We start from the raw sequence: 13,563 nt of genomic DNA, 5'->3' as shown, positions 1-13,563 counted from the left end.
CCGATCCCAAGATTCTGATGAGAGTTCATCAAAAAGTAAGAACTATTTATGCTGATAATTTATTGTTCTGTTGAAAAAAGTCAAATGCATAAGATGCCATTATTTGCAGTGTAGCCTTGCTTTATCGCACGCTGTATTGCGCAGTAACGTATTTTTTTTGTATTTTTTTTTGTCAAGTTTATGAATAGTTTTCGATAAGAATAGGTGCCTTTCCAAGATGGCGCCGGACAGATTGCTTGAGGTTTTGGCTACTATTCTCATTGTAAAACCACGATTTGTGCCGCTAAATATGCAAATTTTTGAACAAACTCTATATGCATTGTGTAATATGATGTTATAGGACTGTCATCTGAAGAATTCTGAGAAGGTTAGTGAAAAAACATATATATTTTGGTGGTTTATACGTTATCGCTATTTTTGCCTTGAATCAATGCTGTTGTGATGTTTGCTATTGTGGTAAGCTAATATAACGCTATATTGTGTTTTCACTGTAAAACTATTGGCTATATTCACAAGATCTGTGTATTTCATCTGCTGTACGCTGTGTATTTTTAAGAAATGTTTTATGATGAGTAAATAGCTAATACACGATGCTCTCTGTAGTTACTCTAGTCGCTTTGGTGAGAGTTGTGATGGTGGCTGCAATGGTAAACTCTGATTTATACCTGAAATATGCACATTTTTCTAACAAAACATATGCTATACAATAAATATGTTATCAGACTGTCATCTGATGAGGTTGTTTCTTGGTTAGTGGCTATTTATATCTTTATTTGGTCGAATTTGTGATAGCTACTGATGGAGTAAAACAATGGTGGTGTAAAGAAGTGGTGTCTTTTGCTAACGTGGTTAGCTAATAGATTTACATATTGTGTCTTCCCTGTAAAACATTTAAATAATCAGAAATGATGACTTGATTCACAAGATGTGTATCTTTCATTTGGTGTCTTGGACTTGTGATTTCATGAACATTTTATTATATGATATCCCTGTGGCTTTAGGCTAGGCTATGCAAGTCAGCTTTTTTGATGGGGGTGCTCCCGGATCCGGGTTTGTGAGGCGTTAGAGGTTAAAACTCATTTTCAACCACTCCACACATTTCTTGTTAACAAACTATAGTTTTGGCAAGTTGGTTAGGACATCTACTTTGTGTATGACACAAGTCATTTTTGCAACAATTGTTTACAGACAGATTATTTCGCTTATAATTCACTGTATCACAAATCCAGTGGGTCAGAAGTTTGCATACACTAAGTTGACTGTGCCTTTAACCTGACTAGGATGAGGGTGCCGCTAGCGGCACTCCCCCCCACCCCCACTGAAAAGGCAGAGCCGCGAAATTAAAAAAAAATACTTTTTTAAAATATTTAACTTTCACACATTAAAGTCCAATACAGCTAATGAAAGACACAGATCTTGTGAATCCAGCCAACATGTCCGATTTTTAAAATGTTTTACAGGGAAGACACAATATGTAAAGATGTAAATCTATTAGCTAAAAACACATTAGCATAATCCACCATCTTTTATTTGTCCACCAACAACAGTAGCTATCACTAATTCGGCTAAACTAAGATATTTATAGCCCCTAACCAACAAAAAAACTCATCAGATGACAGTCTGATAACATATTTATGGTATGGGATAGGTTTTGTTAGAAAAATGTGCATATTTCAGGTAGATGGCATAGGTTACAATTGCACCCACCGTGACAAATGGACTAGAATAACTACATAGAGCAACGTGTTTACCTACTTACTAATCATCAAACATTTCGTAAAAATACACAGCATACACTAATCGAAAGACACAGATCCTGTGAATACAGACAATATTTCAGATTTTCTAAGTGTCTTACAGCGAAAACACAAGAAATCGTTATATTAGCATAGCACATGTGCAAACATTACCCCAGCATTAATTCTAGCCAAAGTGAGCGATAACGTAAACATCGCCAAAATATATTATTTTTTCACTAACCTTCTCAGAATTCTTCAGATGACACCCCTGTAACATCACATTACAACATGCATATACAGTTTGTTCGAAAATGTGCATATTTAGCCACCAAAATCATGGTTAGACAATGGGGAAAGTAGCCCAGCTGGTGAGAAAATGTCCGTGTGCCATATTAGACAGTTATCTACTCGTATACATAAATACTCATAAACGTGACTAAAAAATATAGGGTGGACAGCGATTGATAGACAATTTAATTCTTAATACAATCGCGGAATTACATTTTTTAAATTATCCTTACTTTTCAATACAGTTTGCGCCAAGCGAAGCTACGTCAAAAAACATGGCGTCCTAAGCCACTAACATTTTTCGACAGAAACACGATTTATCATAATAAAAATGTCCTACTTTGAGCTGTTCTTCCATCAGTATCTTGGGCAAAGGATCCCTTCTTGGGTCTAATCGTCTTTTGGTGGAAAGCTGTCCTCTTGCCATGTGGAAATGCCAACTGCGTTCAGCATGAACTGGAAGCGTGCCCAGCGATTCACAGCGTTTCAGAAATAAATGTCCCAAAATCGCACTAAACGGATATAAATTGCTATAAAACGCTTTAAATTAACTACCTTATGATGTTTTTAACTCCTATAACGAGTCTTAACATGACCGGAGAAAGATTACTCCCAACACTAATGCTTGGAACAGGTGCGGGTCGGTGTCCTCCAGGCGCATGACGCAGCTCCAAAAGAGTGACTAGCTACAGGGTTTTTTAATTTGTAGTGCCTGTGAACGCGCAATCGACCCCATTCAAATCGTCATCACGTAAAGGCATCCAGGGGAAGACGTAAGCAGTGTCCGTATACTCATAGCAATAACAGTGGCCTTTTAACTGACTCCAGATCAGGGGCCAACATTTCTGAAATCTGACTCCATGTCAGGGAAATTGCTGTAGAATGGGTTCTATTCTCATTGCTGTAGAATGAGACAAAATTTCAACTCCTATAGAAACTATAGACTGTTTTCTATCCAATAATAATAATAATATGCATATTGTACGATCAAGGATTTTGTAGGAAGCCGTTTCAAAAATTACTAGATTACCATAAATAGTGACAACAGCGCCCCCAGCCTCAACAGGTTAAGCAGTTTGGAAAATTCCACAAAACGATGTCATGGCTTTAGAAGCCACAGTCATTTGGAGGTGTACCTGTGGATGTATTTCAAGGCCTACCTTCAAACTCAGTACCTCTTTGCTTGACATCATGGGAAAATCAAAGGAAATCAGCCAAGACCTCAGAAAATTGTAGACCTCCACAAGTCTGGTTCATCATTGGGAGCAGTTTCCAAACGCCTGATGGTACCACGTTCATCTGTTCAAACAATAGTATGCAAGTATAAACACCATGGGACCAATCAGCCGTCATACCGCTCAGGAAGGAGACGCGTTCTGTCTCCTAGAGATGAACGTACTTTGGTGTGAAAAGTGCAAATCAATCCCAGAACAACAGCAAAGGCCCTGGTGAAGATGCTGGAAGAAACAGGTACAAAAGTATCTATTTCCACAGTAAAACGAGTTCTATATCGACATAACCTGAAAGGCCGCTCAGCAAGGAAGAAGCCACTGCTCCAAAACTGCCATAAAAAGCCAGACTACGGTTTGAAGAAATATCCTCTGGTCTGATTAAACAAAAATAGAACTGTTTGGCCATAATGACCATCGTTAAGTTTGGAAGAAAAAGGTTGAGCTAGCAAGCTGAAAAACACCATCCCAACCGTGAAGCACGGAGGTGGCATCATCATGTTGTGGGGGTGCTCTGCTTCAGGAGGGTCTGGTGCACTTCACAAAATAGATGGCATCATGAGGCAGGAAAATTATGTGGATATATTGAAGCAACATCTCAAGACATCAGTCAGGAAGTTAAAGCTTGGTCGCAAATGGGTCTTCCAAATGTACAATGACCACAAGCATACTTCCAAGGTTCTGGCAAAATGGCTTAAGGACAACAAAGTCAAGGTACTAAAGTGGCCATCACAAAGCCCTGACCTCAATCCTATAGAAAATGTGTGGACAGAACTGAAAAAGTGTGTGTGCGAGCCAGGAGGCCTACAAACCTGACTCAGTTACACCAGCTCTGTCAGGAGGAATAGGCCAAAATTCACCCAACATATTGTGGGAAGCTTGTGAAAGGCTACCCGAAATGTTTGACCCAAGTTAAACAATGTAAAGGCAATGCTACCAAATACTAATTGAGTGTATGTAAACTTCTGACCCACTGGGAATGTGATGAAAGAAATAAAAGCTTAAATAAATAATTCTCTCTACTATTCTGACATTTCACATTCTTAAAATTAAGTGGTGATCCTAACTGACCTAAGACATGGAAGTTTTACTAGGATTAAATGTCATGAATTGTGAAAAACTGAGTTGAAATGTATTTGTCTAAGGTTTATGTAAACTTCCGACTTCAACTGTAATTATAGACTGTGTGTTTTGAATCCATTTTGTCTTCCCACTCTTTCTCAGTCCCCTTTCCTTTGTCTACCAAGCCGTCATATCTGTTTAGCCCACTAGGGACTTTTCTAACAATATCTACTGTTCGTCTGTTATGTATTTCTGTGATTATCTAATTAGTTGGTAAATCAATAAATAAGCCAATTTGTATATTGCTGATTCATTAAGGAAACTAGGGTTTGTGCAGATAACCAAGAATGTTGTGACGTTTGGAATGAGACTAATGAGACAACAATTAATAATTCATTAATAGAAGACTAATTGATCAGATATTAAAATATTTAAAGAGTTATATTCAGGAAATTATAACTTTAATCTCACCATTTTCCGCGGTGCCCCGAAATCCTAGTTAATTCATGTTTACATGATTAGTTTAATCACATAATAATTACATCTAGAGAACTGATTTGATATAAATTAGTCATCACATTTAATGACAGTCACAGACACAACATTTTGGTGCTCCGTGTGAAACTGAGTTTAAATGTATTTGGCTGAGGTGTATGATAAACTTCCGACTTCATCTGTATATAGAATACATTCCAATTAGATGATATTGGTGTGAAAACTATATTTTGTATATCTTTTGTTTATGCTTTCATTCCTTTTCAGTTCAGTTCCTTTGACACTTAGGAAGTGATAGAGCCATAAACAAAGTCCCCATACAACTATCACTTAGTGCCACAACGCCGCTCATTGGGGAAGAAATGTAATTAGATATTTTGTGAGTGTGTGTGCGTTGGCAACATCTGCCTAAGTTACTGCCCAGATCTTCCAGTCTGGACGACCAGATGACGATCCAGACATCCGCTGCCCATCCTTGTGGCGGCCTGTTCCATTTGCAGAAAATCTACCAAGGTAAACCACCAGTGGGGACCGCAACGACCGGTAGTGTAAACAGATATATATTTATACTCCGGACTCCAACATGGCTCGTCCTAATATTTCTTAATTCCATTCTTTTACTTTCCGATTTATATGAATTGTTGTGTATTGATATTACTGCGCTTTTGGAGCAAGAAATACAAGCGTTTCGCTACACCTTCAATAACATTTGCTTAACATATGTATGCGACCAATAAAAAAAGTGAATTAATTTTATTTGAACCAACTGGGGTAAGATCTTCACCTTAAAGAAATCCCAAATGACCTTAATGTTATTTGGGATTACCTTTCCCCCTGCTCTGACTAAAGGACCATGAACAGATTAACACCGTCAATCCTTTATAGCTTTATCTCACAGAGGTCAAAGGGTACAGGTCAGGGTCAATCATCTGGTTCATATGGGACAGCAGGGACTGGGATATCATTAAGACTGGGTCGTTGAGAGTGAAGGGGTAGTACCAAAGGGAATATAACCTGAAACTGTGTGTGTGTGTGTGTGTGTGTGTGTGTGTGTGTGTGTGTGTGTGTGTGTGTGTGTGTGTGTGTGTGTGTGTGTGTGTGTGTGTGTGTGTGTGTGTGTGTGTGTGTGTGTGTGTGTGTGTGTGTGTGTGTGTGTGTGTGTGTGTGTGTGTGTGTGTGTGTGTGTGTGTGTGTGTGTGTGTGTGTGTGTGTGTGTGCGTGTGTGTGTGTGTTGTTGAGAGTGTACCAACGAGAAGACCGAGACATCCCCTCCTCTCATTCCTTTTCCCAACAGCTCAGAGCTCTGGCTCCTAAGGCTATTCCTAAGCAATAAATCATGAGAGCCCAGGAATTATCCTGCGGTAACTCCAGACTAAGGGCTGTTCTTAGGCCCGAGGCAAAGGCTAGGTTCGAGAGCCTTATTGCTTTTATAATACGGCTGCCAACCTGTTTAAAAAAAATATTAATGGCATATTTTCATTAAAAGATTATTTAATTAGTAAATTTGTTTCATTTATTTCCTTCCACCAGACGATATCATCCGGGCAAAACCCAGTTGTTAGTTGAAGCTGCTTGGTCATTAATTTGATTCTCATGTTTTGACCCAGTAGTTCATTCAATTCATTCCACGTTGCTATGCTGAACAAATAATTAGCAATAACTTCAATAATTCATGATTTGATAAATACTGTATAAACGGGCAACAACCAGCTAGTTAGCGAGTCCATAAGATAGCTACGGAGGCTACTTCTCCTTTGGTAGCTAACCAATTAAAGCTAACACGCAACCACGTCAAGCAGCTGAAATGACAGCCAAGTGTGCATTTTCATTGGTTTTTATTGCCATTTCTTTGCTATACTCATTATAATGATCCTGGCTCAGAGAAGCTGTCAGCCTCATAACGTTCATATGCATGGTACAGTGGATGCACATTGATAGATCAGATGGAACTGTTAACCTGTCTGGCACCGGGGTTCCGCTTGCGGAACTCCTCCCACATTCCACTGAAAAGGCAGAGCGCGAAATACAAAAAATATTTTTGAGAAATATTTAACTTTCACACATTAACAAGTCCAATACAGCTAATGAAAGATACACATCTTGTGAATCCAGTCAACATGTCCGATTTTTAAAATGTTTTACAGCAAAAACACCACATATATTTATGTTAGCTCACCACCAAATACAAAAAAGGACAGACATTTTTCACAGCACAGGTAGCATGCACAAAGCCAACCTAACTAACCAAGAACCAACCAAACTAACCAAGAAACAACTTCATCAGATGACAGTCTTATAACATGTTATACAATAAATCTATGTTTTGTTCGAAAAATGTGCATATTTGAGGTATAAATCAGTTTTACATTGCAGCTACCATCACAGCTACCGTCAGAAATAACACCGAAGCAGCCAGAGTAATTACAGACACCAACGTCAAATACCTAAATACTCATCATAAAACATTTCTGAAAAATCAATAGTGTACAGCAAATTAAAGACAAACATCTTGTGAATCCAGCCAATATTTCCGATTTTTTAAGTGTTTTACAGCGAAAACACAATATAGCATTATATTAGCTTACTACAATAGCCTACCACACTACCGCATTCATTCATCAAGGCACGTTAGCGATAGCAATAGGCACGTTAGCGATGGCAATAGGCACGTTAGCGATAGCGAATAAAACAGAAAAATATATTAATTTTCACTAACCTTCATAAACCTTCATCAGATGACAGTCCTATAACATCAGGTTATACATACACTTATGTTTTGTTCGAAAATGTGCTAATTTAGAGCTGAAATCAGTGGTTATAGTGTTCAGAAATGCCTCCAAAATATCCGGAGTAATTTCAGAGAGACACGTCAAATAACAGAAATACTCATCATAAACTTTGATGAAAGATACATGTTTTACACAGAATTAAAGATACACTGGTTCTTAATGCAACCGCTGTGTCAGATTTCTTTTTTAAATTACGTAAAAAGCACACCATGCAATAATCTGAGATGGCGCTCAGATTTAACAACATTTCTCCGCCATGTTTGAGTGAACAGAAATGCGAAATTACATTAGAAATATTCCCTTACCTTTGATTATCTTCATCAGAACGCACTGTCAGGAATCCTAGTTCCACAATAAATCGTTGTTTTGTTTGATAATGTCCATTACTTATGTCCAATTAGCTACTTTTGCTAGCATGTGTAGTACATGTGTCCAAACGCTCGCGCAGATGCAGGCAAACGTCGGACGAAAACGTTGGACGAAATCAAAAAGTTATATTACAAGTCGAATAAACTGGTCAAACTAGGTAGAGAATCAATCTTCAGGAAGTTGTTTTCATATATATATATCCAATAACGTTCCAACCGGAGCATTCCTTCATGTCTGTAGAAGTTATGGAACGCATGGCGATATCATGAGGAAAGCGCGTGACCGAGAACTGGCAATCTGCCAGACCACTGACTCAAACACCTCCCACCCGGTCCCACAACACAGTAGAGGCTTCAATCAGCATTCTACAGACTGTTGACATCTAGTGGAAGGCGTAGGAAGTGCAAACAGATCCATATATTACAGGGAATTGAATAGGCTGAATAGGCGATGACTTTAACATCGACCAGTCTCAGAATGCTCACATCTGGTTTGGATTTTTTCTCAGGTTTTTGCCTGCCATATGAGTTCTGTTATACTCACAGACATCATTCAAACAGTTTTAGAAACTTCAGGGTGTTTTCTAGCCAATAGTAGGCAGTTCACTATGGGAATGCAATTCATCCAAAAGTGAAAATGCTGCCCCCTATATCAAAGAAGTTAACAGGCATCACACAGAGAACTGTTAACAGGCATTACACAGAGAACTGTTGACAGGCATTACCCGGATAATGGAACTGTTAACAGGCATTACCCGGATAACTGTTGAAAGGCATTACCCAGATAACTGTTGACAGGCATTACCCGGATAATGGAACTGTTAACAGGCATTACCCAGATAACTGTTGAAAGGCATTACCCTGATAACTGTTGACAGGCATTACCCAGATAACTGTTGACAGGCATTACCCAGATAACTGTTGACAGGCATTACCCAGAGAATGGAACTGTTGACAGGCATTACCCAGATACCTGTTGACAGGCATTACCCAGATACCTGTTGACAGGCATTACCCAGATAACTGTTGACAGGCTTTACCCAGAGAATGGAACTGTTGACAGGCATTACCCAGATTCCTGTTGACAGAAATTACCCAGATAACTGTTGACAGGCATTACCCAGATAACTGTTGACAGGCATTACCCAGATAACTGTTGACAGGCATTACCCAGAAAATGGAACTGTTGACAGGCAGAACTTTTAACAGGCATTACCCGGAAAATGGAACTGTTAACAGATATTATCCAGCGAATGGAACTGTTATCAGGCATTACCTGGAAAATTGAACTGATAACAGGCATTACCTAGAGAATGGAACTGATAACAGGCATTACCTAGAGAATGGAACTGATAACAGGCATTACCTAGAGAATGGAACTGATAACAGGCATTACCTAGAGAATGGAGCTGTTAACAGGCATTACCTAGAGAATGGAACTGATAACAGGCATAACCTAGAGAATGGAACTGATAACAGGCATTACATAGAGAATGGAACTGATAACAGGCATTACCTAGAGAATGGAACTGATAACAGGCATTACCTAGAGAATGGAACTGATAACAGGCATTACCTAGAGAATGGAACTGATAACAGGCATTACCTAGAGAATGGAACTGATAACAGGCATTACCTAGAGAATGGAACTGATAACAGGCATTACCTAGAGAATGGAGCTGTTAACAGGCATTACCTAGAGAATGGAACTGATAACAGGCATAACCTAGAGAATGGAACTGATAACAGGCATTACCTAGAGAATGGAACTGATAACAGGCATTACCTAGAGAATGGAACTGATAACAGGCATTACCTAGAGAATGGAACTGATAACAGGCATTACCTAGAGAATGGAACTGATAACAGGCATTCCCTAGAGAATGGAACTGATAACAGGCATTACCTAGAGAATGGAGCTGTTAACAGGCATTACCTAGAGAATGGAACTGATAACAGGCATTACCTAGAGAATGGAACTGATAACAGGCATTACCTAGAGAATGGAACTGATAACAGGCATTACCTAGAGAATGGAACTGATAACAGGCATTACCTAGAGAATGGAACTGATAACAGGCATTACCTAGAGAATGGAACTGATAACAGGCATTACCTAGAGAATGGAACTGATAACAGGCATTACCTAGAGAATGGAACTGATAACAGGCATTACCTAGAGAATGGAACTGATAACAGGCATTACCTAGAGAATGGAACTGATAACAGGCATTACCTAGAGAATGGAACTGATAACAGGCATTACCTAGAGAATGGAACTGATAACAGGCATCACCTAGAGAATGGAACTGATAACAGGCATTACCTAGAGAATGGAGCTGTTAACAGGCATTACCTAGAGAATGGAACTGATATCAGGCATTACCTAGAGAATGGAGCTGTTAACTTCTTCTGGCTGCAAGCCCGAAGCCGGGCACAATATGACAACAGCCACTTCAAGTGCAGGGCGCGAAATTCAAAATATATTTTTTTGAAATATTTAACTTTCACAAGTGCAATACAGCATTTGAAAGATAAACATCTTGTGAATCCAGCCAACATGTCCGACCTTTAAAATGTTTTACAGCGAAAACATTTATGTTAGCTCACCACCAAATACAAAAAAGGACAGACATTTTTCACAGCACAGGTAGCATGCACAAAACCAACCTAACTAACCAAGAACCAACCAAACTAACCAAGAAACAACTTCATCAGATGACAGTCTTATAACATGTTATCCTGCTGAGGACAGGGGGTGCTGTTGTCACTTTTTCTGGAAAACGTGTCCAATTTAAACGGCTTCCTACTCAATTCTTGCTCGTACAATATGCATATTATTATTATTATTGGATAGAAAACACTCTCTAGTTTCTATAACCGTTGGAATTATGTCTCTGGGTGAAACAGAACTCATTCTACAGCACTTTCCCTGACATGGAGTGAGATTTCAGAAATCTTGGCCTCTGCTCCCAGGTCAGTTGTAATGTCCCTGTAAATGCTATGAGGATACAAACACTGCCTACGCCTTCCTCTAGATGTCAGTAAGTGGTGACAATTTGAATGGAGTCGATTGCGCAATCAGGGACTGTATAAAACACCAAAGAGCGGAAGTACATGTCTTTTCTTCCCTGCGCCTGACGCACGATGGACGTCGGACTGGCCTCTTTCCAAGCTTTCATTTAGCCAGTAATATATCCCCGGTCATGTTTCTACTCGTTATAGGTGTTAAAAACATCATAAGGTAGTTAATTTAAACCGTTTTATAGCAATTTATATCCGTTTAGTGCGATTTTATGGCATTTCTGTGTGACGCACTTCCAAGTGCTGGGCACTTTTCTAGTACCTGCTGAACGTTAGTGGCCATTTCGACCGGACAAGAGGACATCTTTCGACCAAAAGACGATTAGACCGGAGAAAGGATTCATTGCCCAAGATTCTGATGGCAGTTCAGCAAGAACTATTTATGATGATAAATCGTTGTTCTGTCGAAAAATATTAAACGCATATTCCGCCATTTTCTTTGGGGTAGCTTTGCTTTGGCGCACCATGTATTGCACAGTAAGGATAATTAAAAAAAAATGTAATTCAGCGATTGCATTAAAAACTAAAATGTCTTTCAATCGCTGTCCACCCTGTATTTTTTAGTCAAGTTTATGAGTATTTATGTATAAGACTAGATCACTGTCCAAGATGGCGCCCGACATTTTCTGACCAGCTTGGCTACTTTTCTCATTGTATAACCACGATTTTGGTGGCTAAATATGCACATTGTCGAACAAACTCTATATGTATGTTGTAATATGATGTTACAGGAGTGTCATCTGAAGAATTCTGAGAAGGTTAGTGAAAAAATTAATACATTTTGGTGGTGATAACGTTATCTCTATTTTTGCCGTGAATCAATGCTGGGGTAATGTTTGCACATATGGTATGCTAATATAACAATATATTGTGTTTTCGCTGTAAAACACTTAGACAATCTGAAATATTGTCTGGATTTACAAGATCTGTGTCTTTCAATTACTGTACGCTGTGTATTTTTAAGAAATGTTTTATGATGAGTAATTAGGTAATACACGTTGGTCTCTATAATTGCTCTGGCTGCTTCGGTGCTATTTTTGACGGTAGCTCTGATGGTAGCTGCAATGTAAAACTGATTTATACCTCAAATATGCATATTTTTCGAACAAAACATAGATTTATTGTGTAACATGTTATAAGACTGTCATCTGATTAAGTTGTTTCTTGGTTAGTTTGGTTGGTTCTTGGTTAGTTAGGTTGGCTTTGTGCATGCTACTTGTCTGTCTGAAAAATGTCTGTCCTTCTTTTGTATTTGGTGGTGAGCTAACATAAATATATATTGTGTTTTCCCTGTAAAACATAAAAAAAATCGGACATGTTGGCTGGATTCACACGATCTGTATCTTTCATTAGCTGTATTGGACTTGTTAATGTGTGGATGTTAAATATTTCTGAAAAAATATTTTTTGGAATTTCGCGCTCTGCCTTTTCAGTGGAACCCCAGTCCCAGACAGGTTAAACAATAAATCTATGTTTTGTTCGAAAAATGTGCATATTTGAGCTATAAATCAGTTTTACATTGCAGCTTCCATCACAGCTACCGTCAGAAATGGCACCGAAGCAGCCAGAGTAATTACAGACACCAACGTCAAATACCTAAATACTCATCATAAAACATTTCTGAAAAATACATGGTAAACAGCAAATGAAAGACAGGCTTCTTGTGATTCCAGCCAATATTTCCGATTTCTTAAGTGTTTTACAGCGAAAACACAATATAACATTATATTAGCTTACCACAATAGCCAGAAACACAAGCCATTCCCCAGCAGCAAAAGTTAGCGATCGTAACAAACCGGCAAAGATATATAATTTTTGACTAACCTTGATAAGCTTCATCAGAGGACAGTCCTATAACATCAGGTTATGCATACACTTATGTTTTGTTTGAAAATGTGCATATTTAGAGCTGAAATCAGTGGTTATACATTGTGCTAACGTAGCATCTTTTTCCCACAACGTCCGGATATTTTTCTGGCACTCACATATTCTGACCAAATAACTATTCATAAACATTACTAAAAAATACATGTTGTATAGGAAATGATAGATACACTAGTTCTTAATGCAATTGCCGTGTTAGAATTCTAAAAATAACTTCATTACGATATGCAGCTTAGGTATAGCGAGAGCGTGCACAAAACCTGGCCGCAATCTACTAGTACAACATGTTCGACAGATATATGAAATAACATCATAAAATGGGTCCTACTTTTGATGATCTTTCATCAGAATGTTGTACAAGGGGTCCTTTGTCGGGAACAATGTTTGTTTGGATTTAGAATATCCTCTTCTCCAGTCAATTAGCACGGAAAGCTAGCAAAGTGGCGCTAAGCTCTCCTTCGTGAACAAACGCAGACAACGCAACACGCCTAACGTCCCAAAAAAATGTCAATAATCTAATAAAACTATATTGAAAAAACATACTTTACGATGATATTGTCACATGTATCAAATAAAATCAAAGCCGGAGATATTAGTCGTCTATAACGACAGCTGTACAGAAGGC

This window comes from Salvelinus fontinalis, chromosome 30 (assembly GCF_029448725.1).
Source record: "Salvelinus fontinalis isolate EN_2023a chromosome 30, ASM2944872v1, whole genome shotgun sequence".
In the NCBI taxonomy this organism is placed as follows: Eukaryota; Metazoa; Chordata; class Actinopteri; order Salmoniformes; family Salmonidae; genus Salvelinus; species Salvelinus fontinalis.
The sequence above is the reverse complement of the archived record's forward strand: the minus strand, read 5'-3'. Positions refer to the sequence as shown.